The sequence below is a fragment of the Phocoena sinus genome, chromosome 13 (genome assembly GCF_008692025.1).
Source record: "Phocoena sinus isolate mPhoSin1 chromosome 13, mPhoSin1.pri, whole genome shotgun sequence".
In the NCBI taxonomy this organism is placed as follows: Eukaryota; Metazoa; Chordata; class Mammalia; order Artiodactyla; family Phocoenidae; genus Phocoena; species Phocoena sinus.
In genome coordinates, this window is record NC_045775.1 from 80,819,656 (window position 1) to 80,831,066 (window position 11,411).

General features: G+C 48.2%; 1 long non-coding RNA gene across 1 annotated transcript; it reads left to right on the forward strand.

The window, feature by feature from the left end:
• Positions 1-7,008: 7,008 nt before the first annotated feature.
• Positions 7,009-11,411, forward strand: LOC116764445. The gene is made up of 3 exons (XR_004352884.1): positions 7,009-7,124; positions 8,603-8,739; positions 10,704-11,411. It is a non-coding gene; the product is annotated as an uncharacterized LOC116764445 (long non-coding RNA).

The window sequence follows — 11,411 nt, forward strand, 5'->3', positions numbered from 1 at the left end:
CAGTTACCTAGGTTGCCTAGGGCTTTCTAAAAGGGGAACATACATCATGGGTGGGGCAGCCCGGTTTCTTATCTAGTTGCTTTTACTATTAGGTGTGTCATACAACTGGCAATGCATTTATTTGCGATGGATGTCTTGGCAATCAAAAGCTTAATGTTAGGCACACAACAGTTAGTTTTCTAAAAGTGTTCCTCCCAGCTTCTTGCCTTTTTACAAATGGTTGAAATGATTAAGAGTATCCAAGGCAGATATTTTGCATATCTCTGTGGCCAGATCACATCATAGACTGTCGGTGCTCTCTTTACTACTGGAAATAGAGTCATGAGGGTCTTTAAATCTAATCAGATTAGAGAGCCAATTCCAGAACCCCTAGGACCAATTCAGAAAACTCATCCTTAAAGTTTTGATTTTCTAGAACCACTCTTGGTACCAAACTCTGTATTAGTCAGGGTTCTCCAGAGCCACAGAACCAATAGGAGATAGATATAGGTATAGATGATATAGATATCTATCTATATCTCCAATTGGATAAATAATGATATTTATTGTAAGGAATTGGCTCCTGCATTTATGGAGACTGAGAAGTCCCATGACCTGTTGTTTGCAAGCTGGGGACCCAGAAAAGCTTGTATAGAGTTAGAAGGCCTGAGAGCCAGAGAACAATGCTGTCGATTCCATTCCCAGTCTGAAGACCTGAGAGCCAGGAGTGCTGAGGGCAGGAGAAGACCTATGTCCCAGCTCAGCACTCAGGCAGGGAGAGCCAGCTCACCTGTCCTCTGGCTTTTTGTTCTATTCATGCCCTCAGCACGTTGCATGATGCCCACCCACACTGGGGAGGGTACTCTTCTTTACTCAGTCCACCAATTCAAATGCTAATCTCTTCTGGAAACACCATCACAGACACCATGTTTAACCAGCTATCTGGGCATCCCCAGGCCCAGTCAAATTGATCCATAAAATTGGCCATCACACTAATATATTTTTACCATTTAGTCTTGTGCTTTTTTTTTGGCCTCCCTCCACTTTTCTGTTTTCTTTTGGATTAATTAATAAATTTTATTAAATTTCTTTTTTTCACTTTATGAGTTTGAAACATATATACCCTGTTTCTATTCTTTTTAGTGGTTATTGTTAATATTTTAACAAGCTGAGTTAGCTTAAAGCATGTTTAACTGAAACTCTAAAGTTAATCAATTTCATTCCTACAAAGAAATTAGGGACCTAAGAATCCTTTAACTTCAATCACTCCTATATCAGCTAGCTATTGTTGCGTAGCAAACCATTCTAAAATTTAGTGGTTTAAAGCAATAACTATGTCTTATTCTCCATGAATCTCTGGGTCAGCTGGATGGTGCTACAGATCTGATCTCAGCTGGGCTCGGTCATGTGTATACAGACAGGCTGGCTGGCCGAGGATGGCCTTGGATGGGATGGCACTGCCCTCCTTCTGCCATTCCAGCAGGCTAGCTCAGGCATGCTCTCCTGGTGATAGGGGTCCAAGAAAGTGGAAGCGTGCAAGGCTAGAAATTAGCACACCATCTCTTTCATCACATTCCTGGGCCAAAGCAAGTCACAAGGCCAGCCTGGATTCAAGAGGTAGGGAAATAGATTCTATCTCTGTATTAAAGTCACCAGGGACTCCCCTGGTGGTCCAGTAGTAAAGAATCCACCTTCCAATGCATGGGACGAAGTTTCGATCCCTGGTCGGAGAAGTAAGATGCCACATGCCGCAGGGCAGCTAAGCCCGCATGCCGCAAGCGCCTCAACGAGAGAGCCCGCGTGCCCCAAACTACAGAGCCCACGCGCCCTGGAGCCCAAGCACGGCAACTGGAGAGAAACCCGAGCAGACCGTTTGCCGTAAGGAAAAAAAAGATCCCGCATGCCTCAATGGAGATCACGTGTGCCGCAACTAAGACCCGACACAGCCAAAAATAAATAAATTTTAAAAAGGAAAATAAATAAATAAATATTTAAAAAAATAAAAAGAAAGTCACATTAGAAAGGCTGTGGACATGGAGGGGTGAAGAATTGGGTCAGTCTTTGCAACTGATATACCACACTCACCCTCCCATCTTAAATATTAGTGTTATAAGTACTGACATTGTCACTGTTTTATAAAGTCAATGTTCATTTAGATTTGCCCACAGATTTATCTCTATTCCTTCTTGCATTCCAAAAGACCTTCCTTCTGGAATCATCTTTCTTCCTGAAGGATATCTTTTAGAGGTTACTCTCGTGAGGATCTGTTGTAAATTGTCAGTTTTTTGTTGATTGATGTCTTTATTTTTGCCCCAGTTCTTGATGTATATTTTCACTGGGTATAGAGTTCAAGGCTGACTGTTATTTTTCTCTCAGCATTTTTTTTTTTTTTTTTTTTTTTTTTTGCGGTACGCGGGCCTCTCACTGTTGTGGCCTCTCCTGTTGCGGAGCAACAGGCTCCGGACGCGCAGGCTCAGTGGCCATGGCTCACGGACCCAGCCGCTCCGCGGCATGTGGGATCCTCCCACACCGGGGCACGAACCCGTGTCCCCTGCATCGGCAGGCGGACTCTCAACCACTGCGCCACCAGGGAAGCCCTCAGCATTTTTTTTTTTATTGGCTTGCGGGACCTTAGTTCCCAGACCAGGGATTGAACCTGGGTCCCATCAGTGAAAGCACTGAATCCTAACCCCCGGACCGCCAGGGAATTCCCTCCCTCAGCACTTTAAAGATATTGTTCTACTTTTATTCTGGTTTCGTTTTTCATGGTTTCATAGTCATGAGTTGTGAGCTTAAATCTTCCTGATCTTTTAATTTTTATTTAGTTATTTTTGGTTGTGTATGTTTTTCCTTTGCCAACCTATTTGAAACTAGATTGCTGACATCCAGTTTCAGCCCTGATGTCATATATTTTATAAGAATATGTATCAGCATGTGAGCAAGTATATCCTCCGACATAACCACAATACCATTATTCAACCCCCAAAATCTAACATTTATGCAATAATATTATCTAACATATAGTCAGTTTTTTTCTTAAAATATTTATTTATTTTGCTGTGCCAGGTCTTAGTTGCGCACATTGGATCTTTAGTTGCAGCATGCAGGATCTGGTTCCCTGACCAGGGATCAAACCCGGGCCCCTGCATTGGGAGTGTGGAGTCTTAACCACTGTTCCACCAGGGAAGTCCTTGGTCAGTTTTACTTTGTCCACGGTTATCCCAAAATGTCATTTACAGCTCCACCGTCTGTTTCCAATCAATGATGACACATTGCATTTTTTTGGTCCTGCCTCTGTAGTCTGCTTCAGTTTAGAATGGTCTTTTAACCTCTTTTTGTCTTTCATGGCATTAACATTTTGAGGAGTCCAGGCCAGTTGTTTTGTGGAATGTCCCACAATCTGTATTTTCTGATTATTTTCTCATGATTAGATCCAGATTAAGCATTTCTGGCAAGAAAGCTATATAGCTGTTGTGTACTCCTCAAATCACATCAAGAAACTCAAGATGCCAATTTGTCTATTGTTCCTAATGCTAAGTTTGATTACTTTGCCTTTGGTTCCTTTTAATGAGAAATGATTTTTTAAAATATTTATTTATTTATTTTGGTTGCACCAGGTCTCAGTTGAGGCTCGCCGGCTCCTTAGTTGCAGCACATGGGCTCCTTAGTGTGGCATGTGGGATCTAGTTCCCTGACCAGGGATTGAACCCAGGCCCCCTGCATTACCTACTACGCCACCAGGGAAGGCCCGAGGGTTTTTTTGTTTTTTGTTTTTTTGTTTTTGACGTCTGAAAGTAGTTCTTACACTTCTATGAGCAGACCTATGATTTTTTTTAAAATACTGTTTTATTTATTTATTTATTTATTTTTGGCTGCTTTGGGTCTTCGTTGCTGTGCGCGGGCTTTCTCTAGTTGCGGAGAGCGGGGGCTACTCTTCATTGCGGTGCGCGGGCTTATTGCAGTGGCTTCTCTTGTTTCGGAGCGTGGGCTCTAGGCGTGTGGACTTCAGTAGCTGTGGTGTATGGGCTTAGTTGCTCCGCGACATGTGGGATCTTCCCAGACCAGGGATCAAACCCATGACCCCTGAATTGGCAGGCAGATTCTCAATCTCTGCGCCACCAGGGAAGTCCCACTTATGATGTTTTAATCCAGCATTTCCATCTGTGTGTGGAGTTTTAGAAAGAACATCTGCCTCACTGAATGCTGACATAATAGTTTATATGAACGTTTATTCTCCTTGTTTCCCTGCTCATATAGAATTGGACTTCTCCAAACTTTAGAAATAAAAGGAAACTCATACGCTGATGGTGGGAAGGTAAAAATGCTACCACCACTTCGGAAAATGGTTTAGCAGTTTCTTAGAAAGTTAAACATATACCTACCCATTGACCCAGAACTCTGACTCCTCAATATTTACCCAAGAGAAATGAAAACATTTGTTCACAAAAGGACTTACACAAGATTGTTCCTAGTAGTGCTGTTCTTAGTAGCCAAAACTGGAAATAGCCCAAATGTCCACCAGCAGTGTAATAGCAAACTAAAGGACAGCATATTCACACAATGGACTACTGCTCAACAATAAAAAGAATGAGCTACTGATGTATGGACGGATTTAAAAAACATCATGTGAGTGAAAGAAATCAGAACGTACAGTACATGCAATACGATTCCATTTATATGAAAGTCTAGAAAAGACAAAACTGATCTATAGTGACGGAAGGTAGAAGAGTCACTGCTTCCTGCGGGAGCACTGCGTGGGAAGGGGCACAGGGAACTTTCTAGGGTGACGAAAATGTTCCTCCTTATCTTGATTGGGTGTGGATTCTACAAGTGTGTATCTGTTTGTCAAAACTGTACAGTTAAGGTTTATGTATGCACGGTACGCGACATTTTTCTAAAATGCAAATAAATGTATGTGAGTATGTGTGTATGATCCACATCTCCACGTTTAAAAAGAGATAAAAAGGGAAGGAAGGAAAAATGTTTTTAATGTCTTTATTGGAGTAGAATTGCTTTACACTGGTGTGTTAGTTTCTGCTGTATAACAAAGTGAATCGGCTATACATGTACATATATCCCCATATCCCCTCCCTCTTGCGTCTCCCTCCCACCCTCCCACCCTCCCTCTTGCGTCCCTATCCCACCCCTCTAGGTGGACACAAAGCACTGAGCTGATCTCCCTGTGCTATGCGGCTGCTTCCCGCTAGCCACTCTCTCACTTCGTCCCAGCTTACCCTTGAAGGAAGGAAATATTAACTGCCTGGCAAAGACTCAGAATTAACTGAGTAGATCACATTAATTTAAGATTAGGCGAAAGGGGGAACTGAGATCTCTGCAGTGTGCTGGATCCCCTGGCACTGCTGTCCAGGAGCTCAGCTTCGGTTTTGCCCTTTTAAGCGGCTTATTGTCCTTTTAAGAACTGCCCTGTAGTTCCCTTTGGCTTCACCAGGTGGCAGTGTTGTACCAATCAGTCAGGGGCGGGGACCGGTCAGGTCTCTGGAGATGCCTGTGGTGTCCAGAGCCGCTAAGGAGAACTGGTTTCCTTTTTGTCATCATCATCATCATCACTTTTGGGCAGATGACATTACTCATCTCAATTACCTATTTAATTTACCAGCCTCAGCTGAAAATGACTCATCTTTTTCCAGCCTGAGGAGGAGTCTGGAAAATGATTTACCTTCACAGAGCCATGCCCCTGAGATTTTCAATTTATTAATGAGCTCCAGGCTCATTATATTGAAAATTACCAACATTTATTGAGCGTTTGCCAGGCAGCAGGAGCTGTGTAAGTGCTGAATATATATTATATCATTTCTGCTTCCGGAGGGAGGGACTGTTCATAAACCAAACTTTCAGGTGAAGAAACAGATGAAAAGAGTCCTGTGATGTCCCAGTGCAGGGAAGAGGGGAACTGGGCCTGGCCCCAGCAGCGGGCTCCAGGGCCACAGTTAATGCGAGTGGACCTGGGACTCTCCTGGTCTCGTTGCTGAGCAAAACAATAGGAGACAAGTTTTGCTTGACGTTTCCATGACAGGACTTTGTTTTTCATCCCTTCCAAACTCTGGGGTGGCTTCACCACTTCAGTGCATGTCATTCTTAGTACATCCTGTGGACTTGCCAACAGGATTTTCAGCCTGTCTGCTTCAAAGAGGAATGAGGTGATTGGTCTCTTTACAAGCCTTGTCTATGGAGAAACCACAACAAGAAAATGATTCTCTTTTCTTGTCATTACTGAGCACATCTCTGTGCCCTGATCCCTGCCATGGGTCCTGCTAATTTAGACCGCTCCTTTTATATCTTCAGGAGACAGAGTTGTAGAAATATTCCTCCATCGCCTTGTGCTCCCAGCTCCCAGCACGGTGGTGGATACACAATGGGTACTCAGTGGAGGTTGGTGGACTAAAAGGCCTTTTGAATTCTTGGCAAAACACACCTGAAATTATTTTTAGCTCTCTAATGATAGTTTGCCTCATTATGTGGGATGTCCTGTTCTCTGTTGGACTCACTGTTTTCGAAAGATGCGCTTTCTCTGGGGCTGACTTCAAGTCACGTTTGAGGCTTATGGTTTTAGATTTTAGAAGCAGACCTTCACCCAGAGTTCCTTTTTTGCGGTATGAGGGCCTCTCACTGTTGTGGCTTCTCCCGTTGCGGAGCACAGGCTCCGGACACGCAGGCTCAGCAGCATGTGGGATCTTCCCGGACCGGGGCACGAACCCGTGTCCCCTGCATCGGCAGGCGGACTCTCAACCCCTGCGCCACCAGCGAAGCCCCCAGGGTTTCTTTTAAGGGCTCCAAATTCTAGCTCTTTGTTTTAGCTTTTTACACACACACACACACACACACACACACACACACAGGTTTTTAATAGTTCTCTTCCTTTTCAATACACACGTTTGCTCAGCTGGGGCTGCCGCTTTGTGTTCCTGCCGCCCCACAGAACCAACAGCTGACACATGGTTCATCACCCCGTGTCTCCCACAGAGTCAGGTCTGTAAAGTCGTTGCCATGGAGATGACTGGAGGCCGAAGGATGGGGAAGCAGAACACGACCTGCTGTGGGGAGATACCTCTGACCCCGGCTTCTTGGCCAGGAAGAAGGAGGGCCCCGTGCCTTTGAGTTGGGGTTCCTTCTGACTGTGTGCTGAGGTGAGACCCAAGGCCCCTTGCCTGGAAACGTGCCCTTGGGTGGTTCTGGTCCAAGCGAGGCCTTCACACGGAAACCCAGTCCAGCGTCCTGGTGAGCCTGCTCCGAATTCTTGCAGTGCTGTAGACTCATTTCTCAGAAACTTGAGTCAAGTGGAGACAGGAGCAGAAACAGTTACACTCTCAGAGCAGAGGTGCAAGACAGGTGCTCGGGCCTCAGCCCCACTGGGCGATGCAGTCAGAGGCTTAGCCGCCAGGAACTTCAGGAGGGCACTTGGGTCGGGACACAGCCTGTTCAACAGCAGAGAAATAGAAGCATGAAACACCGGCAGGCTGGGGGCAGAGCAACTTCAGCGTGGCTGTCTGGGGTTGGAGGGCTATGGCAGAAGTCTCTGGAGTTAGTGGTTGATGGAGAGCGCCTGATCCACGGGGTGTGGGTGGAGGGAATGTATTTAGTTAGGATCGTCTAGGTTATGCTTCAGTAACAGATGAACGCCAGACCTCAGTGCCTAATCCAACGAGGATTTATTTTTCACTCTGGTGGCCCAGGGTTGGGGGGCCAGTGTAGTCTGGGGCAGGGGCAGAGGGTGTTGGGTTTGGCAGCTCTGCCAAGGCCCCGGGATCCAGGCTGATGGAGGTGCCACTGTCCTGTAACATCCTCATCTTTATGTGCGGCTGCAGGGGCCCAACACAGAGAGAGAGAGTTGTGGGACCTCACACCTGCCCTGCTGTGCTTTGGCCACAGAATAACTCCCTCTACTTCTGCTCACAGCCCGTTCGCCAGGGTTAACCAATCACATGGCCTCAACCCAACTACAAGGGAGGCTGGGAAACGCGGTCTGCCTCGGCCTCCGGGAGAGGAGGCTGAACCGGGGCTGGGGCTGGTGAAGGCGGACACCGTCCTTGCTGCAGCATCTGACCAGCGCTGGGGACGGAGCATTATTAGGGGCACGAGTAGCCCTGAAGTATTTCACGTAGGGGGGTGTCATGACCAGATGGGGTCCCCTGTGGGCCATTCCCAGGACAGGCAGACGGGAGGTGCAGAGGCTCCACAGGTGCTGCTGAATCGCAAGGATTTTCATCTGCCAGAGAATCAGGGGAAGGGATTCCCGCTGTGCCCACTTCCCCGACCTGAAGCAAAGGCCATTTCTCCCTGAAAGTTTCCAGGTGTTCCTGGGTGCCTTACATCTACCCAAGAGGAGCCATGTTTGGCCCAAGTCTCCTTATGAGAACTTGGGTTTGGAGGGACCTGAGTCCTTGAGCTGACCCTGGAGGGCTCCCAGCAGGCTCCAGAGCTGGGGCCTCCTTCTTCCCACCACCCTGGGCCAGCTTTCCTGCCCTGGCTGTCTGTTGCTCGCTGAGACTTACGCTCACCTGCTGGTGTCTTGGAATCTGCACTCACCTGGGTCCCACCTGCGTATCTGGTCCCTGCTGTCCTTAGCCTGCTGCTACCTCTTTTTTGTTTGTTTTCGGCCTCGCAGGCTGACTTGCAGGATCTTGGTTCCCTGACCAGATTGAATCCACGCCCTTGGCCGTGAAAGCGCGGAGTCCTAAACACTGGACCACCGAGGAATTCCCGTGCTGCTACCTCTCGATGCCAAACTTCTGTCCACCGAAGGTTTGCCACCTCATTGCCTTACACTGACTCTGATGTGTGTGTCTGGACTCCATACATCCTGCCGGGTCCCCAGTTTAGTCTAGATCCTTGGTCCCAGTGTATTCCCTTAGCTCTTCCTCTCGTTGAGCTATCCTGCTGACACCCACATCCCTGCTTTGTCCCGCCTCCTTTCGAAGGGCCCAGTCTGCTTTGGGGTGCAGTGCCCTCATCACCAAAGTGTGCTCCTGGCCTGGCCATCCTCGAGCAGTCCCCTTCCCAGCTTGCAGTCATTCATCCCACGGGTCACCTCGCGGGGCATCAGCGTTCACCCCAGCTGCCCCTCCATCGACGCCCTGATGTTCTCCGTCTCTTGGGTTTGCACCCTCCCTCCCTCTGGGCCAGAAAGACCCCGGCTCTGTCTCAACCCTGGAAATGGGCACCCTTGCCTCTCGTCCCCGGCCTGCCTCATCTGTGGGAACGATGCTGTCTGGCCAGAACTCGCCCTGCTGCAATCAGTGGAAGTCAGCCGTCACTGGGTGGGGATGAGGGGCCAACCTCAGCAATCAGGCAAGACCAAACCTCCCTTTTGCATTTGCGGAAGCTGAGGTCCTAAGAGGTTAATGAGTCTGAAGTGAGAGGCCGGAACCCAGAGCCGACCTCCCTGAGTGTGACAGACGTGTCCTTGAAGTGTACCTGCTGTGTACACGGAGGGCGCTCATATCCCAGCTCGAACAGAATCCCTTCGAGCTGTACCCTCAGGTTACAAGTTGGGGTTTTCAATACCAGGACCTGAGACAGGAGGAAGACTTAAGACAGCACAGTGGAGGAAGGGCCTGAGGACAGACAGAGCCCCGGAGAAACTTCCCCTGGTGAGAGCTGAGCGGGTTGCTAGGAACGCGATGACTGACATTTCAGTTTGAGGATTTTTTCCTTCGTCTGCGGCAGTCACCTTCCTTTACCCCCTAGCTCTTAGTCAGAGATCTTTACATAATTGTTTTAGTGGTGAGTCAGGGATGAAGAAAAAAGGCCGGCTCCCCAGATGCCAGGTGGTGACTGCTGCAAGGTGAACAGGGGCCCTGAGATATAGTCCTTCTTTGCTCCAAGGCCTCCAACAGAGAAGTGACCTTGAAAGGGAGTGGGGGCGGATGGTGCAGGGCAGGAGTTGAGCCGTATGACCGGGACAGGAGAGGAGAGGAGGAGCTGGGGACCTCCAGGCAGCAGTCCCTGCTCAGGGGTCCAGTCCCTGGGGTGCAGCTGGCAGGATGGGCCCCAATGCAAGACCTGCAGCTCCCCTGCGCCTTGAAGGCTTTGCTTGGAGCTGTTGTACCCGCCATGCATGCTGTACCACATTTGAGTCCCAGCAGAGTCAAACACGAGTGAAAGGGGAAGGGGAAGACACGAATGATGTGGCTTGGGTTTGGCAAGCACAGGGTCCTGTTCTGATACAATTTAGGGATGAATGTTTACGTTTTCTTCAGTACTGTATAATTCGGTCTTAAAATACTTCCACTGCTTGGGGACTAGGAGAGTAGGACCCAAACGTATTGGGCAGCTAGACGTAACACATTATTCTGCAGGTTAAAGGAAAGCACACTTTCTGAGCTGTGCTCTGAAAACAAAGGCATCTGTAGTCAAATATGCTTGGAGCACCCAGGGTAGCGGTGAAAGCTGGATCTACCCAGTGTCCACACCCCACTTCTTTCTGAGCCACAGAACCCTGGCTTTATTCCAGGCACAGAGTACCCAGCCCAAAGAGCATGTTCCCAGCCTCCCTGTAGCTCCTTGTGGCCTTCTGATCAAGCGCTGGTCAATGAAATGTAAATTCGAGGTCTGGGAGTGACATGGTGGGGGGTGGGTCGTGGTGGGGGTAGAGGCTGCTTTAAAGGAAGTTGCCTTAGCCAGGAGGGATATCAGCCCCTCCCAGCTGTTCCTCAGCCTGGAATGTCAATGTGATGACTGGACCTCCAACCCTCATTTTGTTCCAGGAGGCAATCACGAGGTTGGAAAGTGCCTGAGTAAACAAAAGAGAGGAGGAGCCTGGGTGCTGTTGCTTCGCGGAACTGCCGGGCCAGCCCTGGATGACCAACCTCCAGTCTCACTTTATGTGAGACCACATTCCTGTTTTGGTTTACGCATTGTTATTTTGGATTTTCTGACGTAGTCAGTTGAATCTAATCTTAACAGAAACGGCTGGCATAGAAGACTTCCTTTTGGGAGACTCAGAGATCATATTAGCAAATTAAAGACAAATGAGAAGCTTTGCAATAAAGTAACCTATCATACGCAGAAGTCTAGAGATATCCCCTGAAGATTCCTGTCCCTTGGTTATTCAACGAACACTAATCTAGGCACTGCTGTGATGGGATTTTGCAGATGTAATTAAGGTTACTAATCTTCTGGCTTTAAGATAGAAAGCCAGTTCTGGAGCATCCAGGTGCGAGTCCCTAATCACAGACTGGGAAGAAGAGTTGGCCAGAGAGATGAGCTGGAAGAGGCAAGAGAAATATGATTGATGGGGAAGTCAGTATAGGAAGGATCGGAGGCACCATCGCCGGCTAAGGGATGTAGGGGCCCACTTATGGGAGCTGAGAGCAGCTGCTAGGATCTGCCCGAGGCTGACAGCCAGCCAGGAAGTGGGGACCCCAGCTTGAGGCACTGCTGCCCTCTCCTCTCTGTTTGGAAGCCGATGCTAC